Here is a 13,545-nt window from a genome sequence, read left to right on the forward strand (position 1 = left end):
TATCTGCTGTCTGTGTATATCTACTGTCTGTGTATATATACTGTCTGTGTATATCTACTGTCTGTGTATATCTGCTGTCTGTGTATATATACTGTCTGTGTATATCTGCTGTCTTGTGTATATCTACTGTCTGTGTATATCTGCTGTCTGTGTATATCTACTGTCTGTGTATATCTGTGTATATCTACTGTCTGTGTATATCTACTGTCTGTGTATATCTGCTGTCTGTGTGTATCTGCTGTCTGTGTATATCTACTGTCTGTGTATATCTACTGTCTGTGTATATCTGTGTATATCTGCTGTCTGTGTATATCTGTGTATATCTACTGTCTTGTGTATATCTACTGTCTGTGTATATCTGTGTATATCTACTGTCTGTGTATATCTACTGTCTGTGTATATCTGCTGTCTGTGTATATCTGCTGTCTTGTGTATATCTGCTGTCTGTGTATATCTACTGTCTGTGTATATCTGCTGTCTTGTGTATATCTACTGTCTGTGTATATCTGCTGTCTGTGTATATCTACTGTCTGTGTATATCTGCTGTCTTGTGTATATCTACTGTCTGTGTATATCTGCTGTCTGTGTATATCTACTGTCTGTGTATATCTGCTGTCTGTGTATATCTACTGTCTGTGTATATCTACTGTCTGGGTATATCTGCTGTCTGTGTATATCTACTGTCTGTGTATATCTGTGTATATCTACTGTCTGTGTATATCTGCTGTCTGTGTATATCTACTGTCTGTGTATATCTACCTGTCTGTGTGTATCTACTGTCTGTGTATATCTGTGTGTATCTACTGTCTGTGTATATCTACTGTCTGTGTATATCTACTGTCTGTGTGTATCTACTGTCTGTGTATATCTGTGTGTATCTACTGTCTGTGTATATCTACTGTCTGTGTATATCTACTGTCTGTGTGTATCTACTGTCTGTGTATATCTACTGTCTGTGTATATCTACTGTCTGTGTATATCTACTGTCTGTGTATATCTACTGTCTGTGTGTATCTACTGTCTGTGTATATCTGTGTGTATCTACTGTCTGTGTATATCTACTGTCTGTGTATATCTACTGTCTGTGTGTATCTACTGTCTGTGTATATCTGTGTGTATCTACTGTCTGTGTATATCTACTGTCTGTGTGTATCTACTGTCTGTGTATATCTGTGTGTATCTACTGTCTGTGTATATCTGCTGTCTGTGTATATCTACTGTCTGTGTATATCTACTGTCTGTGTATATCTACTGTCTGTGTGTATCTACTGTCTGTGTATATCTACTGTCTGTGTATATCTACTGTCTGTGTATATCTACTGTCTGTGTATATCTACTGTCTGTGTATATCTACTGTCTGTGTGTATCTACTGTCTGTGTATATCTGTGTGTATCTACTGTCTGTGTATATCTACTGTCTGTGTATATCTACTGTCTGTGTATATCTACTGTCTGTGTGTATCTACTGTCTGTGTATATCTGTGTATATCTACTGTCTGTGTATGTCTGCTGTCTGTGTATTTCTGCTGTCTGTGTGTATCTACTGTCTGTGTGCCTGTTTGTAGGTATGTGTATATATTTTGAAGCTGTACAGCTATAGCCCTTCAGGGGCAATAAAGATGTATTCGCTTGTATACTGAATGTAATGTCATGTAGGTGGAGAAAACTGAGCGTTCCAGAGCTGTAAGATGTCGGCCAGGGAGAAAGCAGACACAGTCCGCCATTACATCGCCAGCCTGGCCTTGATGGACGTCATCCTTAACAGACCCGCTACCTTGGACAGGCTGGAGAATCAAACGGGGGACTTTGACCTGAGGAGGTTGGCTTTTAGCAAATGGGATGAGTAGACAGTGTGAGGTAGCCTCTTACGACGAGCTAGCAAGCTCAGGATGGCTGTACGAGACTAAGTGTGAGGTAGCCTCTTACGACGAGCTAGCAAGCTCAGGATGGCTGTACGAGACTAAGTGTGAGGTAGCCTCTTACGACGAGCTAGCAAGCTCAGGATGGCTGTACGAGACTAAGTGTGAGGTAGCCTCTTACGACGAGCTAGCAAGCTCAGGATGGCTGTACGAGACTAAGTGTGAGGTAGCCTCTTACGACGAGCTAGCAAGCTCAGGATGGCTGTACGAGACTAAGTGTGAGGTAGCCTCTTACGACGAGCTAGCAAGCTCAGGATGGCTGTACGAGACTAAGTGTGAGGTAGCCTCTTACGACGAGCTAGCAAGCTCAGGATGGCTGTACGAGACTAAGTGTGAGGTAGCCTCTTACGACGAGCTAGCAAGCTCAGGATGGCTGTACGAGACTAAGTGTGAGGTAGCCTCTTACGACGAGCTAGCAAGCTCAGGATGGCTGTACGAGACTAAGTGTGAGGTAGCCTCTTACGACGAGCTAGCAAGCTCAGGATGGCTGTACGAGACTGTGTGAGGTAGCCTCTTACGACGAGCTAGCAAGCTCAGGATGGCTGTACGAGACTAAGTGTGAGGTAGCCTCTTACGACGAGCTAGCAAGCTCAGGATGGCTGTACGAGACTAAGTGTGAGGTAGCCTCTTACGACGAGCTAGCAAGCTCAGGATGGCTGTACGAGACTAAGTGTGAGGTAGCCTCTTACGACGAGCTAGCAAGCTCAGGATGGCTGTACGAGACTAAGTGTGAGGTAGCCTCTTACGACGAGCTAGCAAGCTCAGGATGGCTGTACGAGACTAAGTGTGAGGTAGCCTCTTACGACGAGCTAGCAAGCTCAGGATGGCTGTACGAGACTAAGTGTGAGGTAGCCTCTTACGACGAGCTAGCAAGCTCAGGATGGCTGTACGAGACTAAGTGTGAGGTAGCCTCTTACGACGAGCTAGCAAGCTCAGGATGGCTGTACGAGACTAAGTGTGAGGTAGCCTCTTACGACGAGCTAGCAAGCTCAGGATGGCTGTACGAGACTAAGTGTGAGGTAGCCTCTTACGACGAGCTAGCAAGCTCAGGATGGCTGTACGAGACTAAGTGTGAGGTAGCCTCTTACGACGAGCTAGCAAGCTCAGGATGGCTGTACGAGACTAAGTGTGAGGTAGCCTCTTACGACGAGCTAGCAAGCTCAGGATGGCTGTACGAGACTGTGTGAGGTAGCCTCTTACGACGAGCTAGCAAGCTCAGGATGGCTGTACGAGACTAAGTGTGAGGTAGCCTCTTACGACGAGCTAGCAAGCTCAGGATGGCTGTACGAGACTAAGTGTGAGGTAGCCTCTTACAACGAGCTAGCAAGCTCAGGATGGCTGTACGAGACTAAGTGTGAGGTAGCCTCTTACGACGAGCTAGCAAGCTCAGGATGGCTGTACGAGACTAAGTGTGAGGTAGCCTCTTACGACGAGCTAGCAAGCTCAGGATGGCTGTACGAGACTAAGTGTGAGGTAGCCTCTTACGACGAGCTAGCAAGCTCAGGATGGCTGTACGAGACTAAGTGTGAGGTAGCCTCTTACGACGAGCTAGCAAGCTCAGGATGGCTGTACGAGACTAAGTGTGAGGTAGCCTCTTACGACGAGCTAGCAAGCTCAGGATGGCTGTACGAGACTAAGTGTGAGGGGTGGTTAAACAAATCAAATGTTCAATAGTTTTATTGTAATTCTGTGTAATGTGTAGCGAACGAGAGGGACAGGTTGGGCAGATGTTGTATGGTAATTCTTATTGATTGATGATTAATGATGATTGATATATATCTTAGCCTTCCTATAAATATTAATACAATTGTATGGCTTATGTGATTTAATCACAAAAACAACAATAATTGTTTACCAAAAAAAAAAGACAGTTTACTCATTCTACTGTTGTGAGATCTGTGTTGCTTCTGATGTCACAGTATTTTGGTCTTTCTAGAAACGAGGGAACCAGTGAGGATTTCCTACACTGGACAACTTGTTACAGTTGACAAATCATTGATAATAATCTGCCAATTAGTTTCTTGTCATTAGATTAAGATAAGGGGGATCAATATTTAATATTTCACGAGTTGATTTAATTAAGGCCTATGTTTAAACCTTTATCATGTTTGGTGTCTTGACAGATTTGTCCAAAATCGTGTGATATAAAACATTACTTTTCTGTCCTTGCATTTATGTCAGCGTAAGTTGTAATTCTATCATATATTAAGCAGGAATCAGTTAAATTAGACATTGGACGTGAACCCTGTAAGTATCCTGGATCTAGATGTCAGACGGTTATTTTTTTGTATAGAGATCTCAGAAATGCAGTGTAACTAGGTTACATTTTGTGTATCCTTATGTTATGTGGTGAAAACAGTTTTCATGGGCACACAAATCCAAAATAATAAATGCGATTGAAAAATCAAATGCTTCTAACCGAAATAAATCAAATCAAATCAAATTTTATTGGTCACATGCGCCGAATACAACAGGTGCAGACATTGCAGTGAAATGCTTACTTACAGCCCTTAACCAACAGTGCATTTATTTTAAACAAAAAAAGTAAGAATAAAACAACAACAACAAAAAAGTGTTGAGAAAAAAAGAGCAGAAGTAAAATAAAGTGACAGTAGGGAGGCTATATATACAGTAAAATAAAGTGACAGTAGGGAGGCTATATATACAGGGGGGTACCGTTGCAGAGTCAATGTGCGGGGGCACCGGCTAGTTGAGGTAGTTGAGGTAATATGTACATGTGGGTAGAGTTAAAGTGACTATGCATAAATACTTAACAGAGTAGCAGCAGCGTAAAAAGGAGGATGGGGTGGGGGGGCAGTGCAAATAGTCCGGGTAGCCATGATTAGCTGTTCAGGAGTCTTATGGCTTGGGGGTAGAAGCTGTTGAGAAGTCTTTTGGACCTAGACTTGGCACTCCGGTACCGCTTGCCGTGCGGTAGCAGAGAGAACAGTCTATGACTAGGGTGGCTGGAGTCTTTGACAATTTTGAGGGCCTTCCTCTGACACCGCCTGGTATAGAGGTCCTGGATGGCAGGGAGCTTTGCCCCAGTGATGTACTGGGCCGTACGCACTACCCTCTGTAGTGCCTTGCGGTCAGAGGCCAAGCAGTTGCCATACCAGGCGGTGATGCAACCAGTCAGGATGCTCTCGATGGTGCAGCTGTAGAATTTTTTGAGGATCTGAGGACCCATGCCAAATCTTTTTAGTCTCCTGAGGGGGAATAGGCTTTGTCGTGCCCTCTTCACGACTGTCTTGGTGTGTTTGGACCATGATAGTTCGTTGGTGATGTGGACACCAAGGAACTTGAAGCTCTCAACCTGTTCCACTACAGCCCCGTCGATGAGAATGGGGGCGTGCTCAGTCCTCTTTTTTTTTCCTGTAGTCCACAATCATCTCCTTTGTCTTGGTCACGTTGAGGGAGAGGTTGTTGTCCTGGCACCACACGGCCAGATCTCTGACCTTCTCCCTATAGGCTGTCTCATCGTTGTCGGTGATCAGGCCTACCACTGTTGTGTCGTCGGCAAACTTAATGATGGTGTTGGAGTCGTGCCTGGCCATGCAGTCATGGGTGAACAGAGAGTACAGGAGGGGACTGAGCACGCACCCCTGAGGGGCCCCCGTGTTGAGGATCAGTGTGGCAGATGTGTTGTTACCTACCCTTACCACCTGGGGGCGGCCCGTCAGGAAGTCCAGGATCCAGTTGCAGAGGGAGGTGTTTAGTCCCAGGATCCTTAGCTTAGTGATGAGCTTAGAGGGCACTATGGTGTTGAATGCTGAGCTGTAGTCAATGAATAGCATTCTCACGTAGGTGTTCCTCTTGTCCAGGTGGGAAAGGGCAGTGTGGAGTGCGATAGAGATTGCATCATCTGTGGATCTGTTGGGGCGGTATGCAAATTGGAGTGGGTCTAGGGTTTCTGGGATTATGCTGTTGATGTGAGCCATGACCAGTCTTTCAAAGCACTTCATGGCTACAGACGTCAGTGCTACGGGTCGGTAGTCACCTTACCTTGAGACTTAAAACCTAAATCGATACTGTCATTAACGTGGTTCTTCAATAATTGTGCATAATACTTGTTCGATGCGCATTTGCTGTTGAGCTGTTTAAATACGCCTTTATATTTTCACACATCATCATCTGACCCAGGAAGGAATGTTCTGAATGACAGCCAAGTGACGAACAGCTGTTGTGATAGAGCATGTGATGCTACAGCAGCTGTTGTGATAGAGCATGGGATGCTACAGCAGCTGTTGTGATAGAGCATGTGATGCTACAGCAGCTGTTGTGATAGAGCATGGGATGCTACAGCAGCTGTTGTGATAGCCCATGGGATGCAACAGCAGCTGTTGTGATAGAGCATGGGATGCTACAGCAGCTGTTGTGATAGCCCATGGGATGCAACAGCAGCTGTTGTGATAGAGCATGGGATGCAACAGCAGATGTTGTGATAGAGCATGCGATGCTACAGCAGCTGTTGTGATAGAGCATGGGATGCTACAGCAGCTGTTGTGATAGAGCATGGGATGCAACAGCAGCTGTTGTGATAGCCCATGCGATGCTACAGCAGCTGTTGTGATAGCCCATGGGATGCTACAGCAGCTGTTGTGATAGAGCATGGGATGCTACAGCAGCTGTTGTGATAGAGCATGGGATGCTACAGCAGCTGTTGTGATAGAGCATGGGATGCTACAGCAGCTGTTGTGATAGCCCATGGGATGCTACAGCAGCTGTTGTGATAGAGCATGGGATGCTACAGCAGCTGTTGTGATAGAGCATGGGATGCTACAGCAGCTGTTGTGATAGAGCATGGGATGCTACAGCAGCTGTTGTGATAGCCCATGGGATGCTACAGCAGCTGTTGTGATAGCCCATGCGATGCTACAGCAGTTGTTGTGATAGCCCATGCGATGCTACAGCAGCTGTTGTGATAGCCCATGCGATGCTACAGCAGCTGTTGTGATAGCCCATGCGATGCTACAGCAGCTGTTGTGATAGCCCATGGGATGCTACAGCAGCTGTTGTGATAGCCCATGGGATGCTACAGCAGCTGTTGTGATAGCCCATGCGATGCTACAGCAGCTGTTGTGATAGCCTATGCGATGCTACAGCAGCTGTTGTGATAGCCCATGGGATGCTACAGCAGCTGTTGTGATAGCCCATGCGATGCTACAGCAGCTGTTGTGATAGCCCATGGGATGCTACAGCAGCTGTTGTGATAGCCCATGCGATGCTACAGCAGCTGTTGTGATAGCCCATGCGATGCAAGAACAGCTGTTGTGATAGCCCATGCGATGCTACAGCAGCTGTTGTGATAGCCCATGCGATGCAACAACAGCCCAAGTGCTGTTGTTGAGGAATGTCCAGAATATTTTGGTGTCTCATTCGTTACACCGGTGAAGACAGTTGTGTCTGGATCCACACTGGATCTAATATCCCTATCGAGTTGAGGTTGATCATTTGTTGCTGTCTGCTTGATTTACAGCAGGGTCTCGTTAGATTTAACAGAGAAAGCATCAAGGTAACGAGTTAATGTTTTCATATGTTTTTGTACCTCGGATTGGACACCGAGTCTACTGTGCGCAATTGTATAGGGATGGGCTATTGTACAAGACCCAACGCTCTTCCTGTTAATGGTTCTGGATATAATGACAACAAATGACATAGCCTAGATGGCTTCTTCACAATATGATCAGGTAATGAAATAACAGGACAAATACATTTTTTATTTTTTTTACATTGTAGAATAATAGTGAAGACATCAAAACTATGAAGTAACACATATGGAATCATGTAGTAACCAAAGAAGTGTTAAACAAATCAAAATATGTTTTATAATTGAGATTCTTCAAAGTAGCCACCCTTTGCCTTGATGACAGCTTTGCACACTCTTGCCATTCTACATATACATATAAATACATACATACACAGAGTACAATACTGTATATATACACATCTTTAAAAATAAAAAATATTTTCCTTTATTACTTTCTAACCCCACCACCCCTTCCCTAATTGGAGTAAACTAGTGAACAACAACGCTTAGGCCTCTACTTCCAGCTTATACACACTATATCAATGTTATGGACACAGTCTATTTTACAATAGTTCTATTTTATTTGTTTTTACTCCTGAACTTCCTCTACCCTCAACCTCTCCGATCTGTTTCTGATGTCCATCCGGTTTGATTTCTATTTGCCACATCTTTCAAACTGTGCTCTTTCACAAAAGTTCTTAACCTATGACCTATATATACGTTTTACGGACACAGTATGTTTTACAGTCCTCATCTTGTTGTTATTAGTTGTTATTAGTCCCAACCTTCAGCGCCATTCAACACCACCCATCTATCTCTTAACACCATCCATATTGGATTTCTATTTGCCATATATCTTTCAACTGTACTGTGATGTTTCGCAAAAGTTCTGAACCTTTCTATTCTTATTGTTTCCACAGATTGTAAATTGAAAATAAACATTTTTGCTAAAAGTATTATTATATTATTGATCGATTGACTATGACTTTTCAGCTCACCCAGTAGTGCTATCTGCAGGGTTAGCTCCAGGTAAATATTGCAATCCTTTAGCCATTCCTGGACCTGTGTCCAAAAACAAGCTACAAATGGACAGTACCAAAACAAATGATCTAATGATTCTGTCTCTTCACAGGAAAATCTGCAGAGCTGGGAAGATTGTATCCCCCATATAAATAACATTCTATTGGTTGCAAGAATTTGGTATAATAATTTAAATTGAAAAAATAAACGTTTTGAATCCAGCGTGGTTTTACATATCAGTTCATAAACCCTGTTGCCATGGAATCGGCACGTCAGAAATCTCTTCCCAACTATTTTCAATCTATATGGGACGGCTGTCAATCCTTTGGTCCTTAAATGAAACTGGTATACTTTTTTATTTATCACAGTTTTCTTTAACCAATTATGTTCTTTAATGCAGGGCCGACAGAAAAGTTCCTTACTTTTTCCCCCTTCCACTTTCCTCTTACATTTTTGCAGTAATATTGCAATTATTTGGTTGTAATTTTGGGTAGAGCAGACATTTCCATGTTTTTGTTAGCTGCCTGTGCGACAACTCCACCAGTCTCAAAAGCTCAGTGCTGCTGTAGTCTGCTCTCCAACAGCCTAACATCCTGCAGATGACAGACAGACAGATACTGTTAGTCAGTTTTTAGTCAAAGACAGACAGACTGATACTGTTAGTCAGTTTTTAGTCAAAGACAGACAGACAGACTGATGTTAGTCAGTTTTCAGTCAAAGACAGACAGACTGATGTTAGTCAGTTTTCAGTCAAAGACAGACGTGAAGTTGCCAGTCGGAAGAGAGAAAGGACTGGCACCTTGTGAAACCGAAACACATCCGCCTGGCCCCCTGCAGCCCCCCCCACCATCATCATCATCATCATCAATCACTGCTGTGTGACTCAATTATTCCAGGTGAAGTTAGATATACAATTTACAATTTACATTATTTAGCAGACGCTCTTATCCAGAGCGACTTACAGTTAGTGCATACATTATTCTTTTATTTTATTTTTTATACTGGCCCCCCGTGGGAATCGAACCCACAACCCTGGCGTTGCAAACGCCATGCTCTACCAACTGAGCTACCTCCCTGCCGGCCATTCCCTCCCCTACCCTGGACGACGCTGGGCCAATTGTGCGCCGCCCCATTGGTCTCCGGTTGCAGCCGGCTACAGCAGAGCCTGGATATAATGTGAAACAGAGAAATGTAACCTTAATCTCAGTGCTCTGCAATTTTTATTTTTTATATTTTACCTTTATTTAACTAGGCAAGTCAGTTAAGAACAAATTCTTATTTACAATGACGGCCTATAACGGCCAAACCTGGACAACGCTGGGCCAATTGTGCGCCGCCCTATGGGACTCCCAATCACGGCCGGTTGTGATACAGCCTGGAATCGAACCAGGGGGGTCTGTAGTGACGCATCAAGCACTGAGATGCAGTGACTTAGACCGCTGCGCCACTCGGTCTGTAGTGACGCCTCAAGCACTGAGATGCAGTGCCTTAGACCGCTGCGCCAATCGGGAGCAATGAAGAGTTAGGCGTGTTTACGTTGTCTAAAGATACAATGTTTCCATACCACTGCACATCGTAGTATTAAGGCCAGGCTGTTCTTCAGGGTGTTCTGGCCGTGACAGAGAACAGCTCCTTCAGTTACAGCAGGGTTTCCCAAACAACGGTCCTCGGGACTCCAAGGGGTGCACCTTTTGGGTTTTGCCCTAACACCACACAGCTGATTCAAATGATCAAAGCTTGATGATTAGTTGATTATTTGAATCAGCTGTGTGGTGCTAGGACCGAGTTTGGGAAACACTGAGTTACAGCTTGTGTCCCAAATGGCACCCTATTCCCTGTTTAGTGCACTACTGTTGACCAGGACCCATACGGCTCTGTTGAAAAGTAGTGCACTATTTAGGGAATACTGTGCCATTTGGGATGCAGTTACATTCTCCTGACAACCATGCAGGCCAGAACACTGATACTAACCCTAACGCTGTAAACTGGGTGAGTCAACACCTTCTACTATAACGCTGTACACTGGATGAGTCAACACCTTCTAATCTAACGCTGTACACTGGATGAGTCAACACCTTCTAATCTAACGCTGTACACTGGGTGAGTCAACACCTTCTAATCTAACGCTGTACACTGGGTGAGTCAACACCTTCTAATCTAACGCTGTACACTGGGTGAGTCAACACCTTCTAATCTAACGCTGTACACTGGATGAGTCAACACCTTCTAATCTAACGCTGTACACTGGGTGAGTCAACACCTTCTAATCTAACGCTGTACACTGGGTGAGTCAACACCTTCTAATCTAACACTGTAGACTGTGTTAATATGTGTATGTGAATGACTGGCGTCGGAGAGTTGGATGAGATGCAAGCATAATCCTTTACTCAGGTATGACATGTTACAGGTCACAACATCCTAATCAGACTCTCATAATGCACCTGTTTATCTATCCTAGATAGATAACCCTGCACACTGGATGACTCAACACCTTCTAATCTTACATTTTACATTTACATTTACGTCATTTAGCAGACGCTCTTATCCAGAGCGACTTACAAATTGGTGCATTCACTCTATAACCAGTGGGATAACCACTTTACAATTATTATTTTTTTAAATATATATATATATATTTTTTTTTTAGGTGGGGGGGGTAGAAGGATTACTTTATCCTATCCCAGGTATTCCTTAAAGAGGTGGGGTTTCAAATGTCTCCGGAAGGTGGTGAGTGACTCCACTGTCCTGGCGTCGTGAGGGAGCTTGTTCCACCATTGGGGTGCCAGAGCAGCGAACAGCTTTGACTGGGCTGAGCGGGAACTATGCTTCCGCAGAGGAAGGGGAGCCAGCAGGCCAGAGGTGGATGAACGCAATGCCCTCGTTTGGGTGTAGGGACTGATCAGAGCCTGAAGGTACGGAGGTGCCGTTCCCCTCACAGCTCCATAGGCAAGCACCATGGTCTTGTAACAGATGCGAGCTTCAACTGGAAGCCAGTGGAGTGTGCGGAGGAGCGGGGTGACGTGAGAGAACTTGGGAAGGTTGAACACCAGACGGCTGCGGCATTCTGGATGAGTTGTAGGGGTTTAATGGCACAGGCAGGGAGGCCAGCCAACAGCGAGTTGCAGTAATCCAGACGGGAGATGACAAGTGCCTGGATTAGGACCTGTGCCGCTTCCTGTGTAAGGCAGGGTCGTACTCTCCGAATGTTGTAGAGCATGAACCTGCAGGATCGGGTCACCGCCTTGATGTTAGCGGAGAACGACAGGGTGTTGTCCAGGGTCACGCCAAGGCTCTTCGCACTCTGGGAGGAGGACACAACAGAGTTTTCAACCGTGATGGCGAGATCATGGAACGGGCAGTCCTTCCCCGGGAGGAAGAGCATCTTCAGGTGATGCTCTCAACAAGACAGCGTTCATTAATTGCTTGGTGGTTACGCAGAATGAGTGTGAGTGCTTGGTGGTTAAAGTTATGTTCTGACTGTCTGTTTCACTGCTGCCCTGGTGCACGTTCAGAGATTAGCGCCACAGCTATTTCCTCTTAACAAATCTCATTTCGGTGCGCTACAAGAATACACACACACACACACGTGTCCCTCTCTGCAGAAATGCTTCTGCATCAACCTCCGATGGAAACCACAGATAGAAGCGCATCAGTCAGACGAAATATGCAGACTCCGGTTTCGTTTCAATACGTTTGTATATTCAAACAAGGTGAGTCCAGAATGGTTGTCATTCCAGTAAAGGTCTGCTGGTAAGTGCTCGGGTGCAGGGCTGCCTGCTGGTAAGTGCTGTATGTGGGTCATGTTTGAGGTTAGAGTGTGGAGACCAGTATCTTCTGCTGTTATGGTTAGGGTTAGCACATGGTGTCAACCCTCCGTCAGTTAGTGTTAGTAACATGGTTACCTAATGTACAAAAAGAAAACCTGCACTCACTGAAGTAGTCTTTACATTATAATGGTATTTAGCAGTAGCAGAGGTCAAAGAATCACGTGTTTCAGAGTTTGTACTGTTTGCCTTTTAGAATCCGGCACCCAAAGAATTCTCATGATGAACTATTGAGTTGAAAACTATTTCTGTTCTGCTATTTCAGAAGAAGAACCACAGGATGAGACGTCCGATTCAGAAGGCCTTTATTGGATCATCGCTGCAGCATTACAACAGAATGTGGAAGGGCTGGCCGGGAATCACCACTTAAAAGGCTTTACATTTTAAAGTTTAAAAGAAGAATTGAGGTAAAAAAACGGTTCCAAAGTATAACATTTATTTTAAAACTGCAGGGCAGAGCAAGTCAAAATCATAAATAAATACAAAAACATTGTAGCTGAAAACACGCTGGTTAAAATCTCTTGAAAATTAGATTTTTATCTCAACGAGACTAACCTGGTTAAAGAAAGGTTCAACAAAAACACACTCTACCTCACAAACATTTAGGCACACTTATATATAATGGTAGGTGACATAATTATAAGAACTAAAAAAACATGGACCATGAAGAGATGGCGGTTATTCATTCTTCTACAAAACAAAATACACTTTCAACACAATCCAATAAATACTTAGAACTAGATTGTAATTTAACAAGTAAAAATGTGTTCCTTGCTTCAGCTCTTTTAAAACTATTAGTTCATGGTAGTGGAAGAAGTGTTCTGATTTCAGATTTAAATAGCAGAGAAGTAGACAAAGATTTCATACACTAAGTTGTTGTCTAACTTGTTGGGAAAGTGGTCAAGACGGCAGTTGTTTCAAACAGTTAAGACAAAGTAGTTGATGCGGTTACTACAACAGCTGTCACTTTTGATTGGTAGAAGATAATTCTATCCTGATTTCATATTTAAATAGCAGAGAAGTAGACCAAGTTTTCATACCCTCTATTGACAACGTTGTTGGGAAAGTGGTCAAAGTAGCTGATTTGTGTAAAAGGTTACATTGTTTACAGTGAATAGAATGTTGAAGAAATCCCCTGAAAGTGGATGAAGTTTAATAAAAGTTTAATAGTTAAAAAAGTATAAATAGTTTCAAAAAGTTGTATGCAAGCACACTATTCCAGACCAGTCTGCACATTTTAAAGCTTGAATGG

The sequence above is a fragment of the Coregonus lavaretus genome (genome assembly GCF_964263955.1).
Source record: "Coregonus lavaretus genome assembly, chromosome: 8".
In the NCBI taxonomy this organism is placed as follows: Eukaryota; Metazoa; Chordata; class Actinopteri; order Salmoniformes; family Salmonidae; genus Coregonus; species Coregonus lavaretus.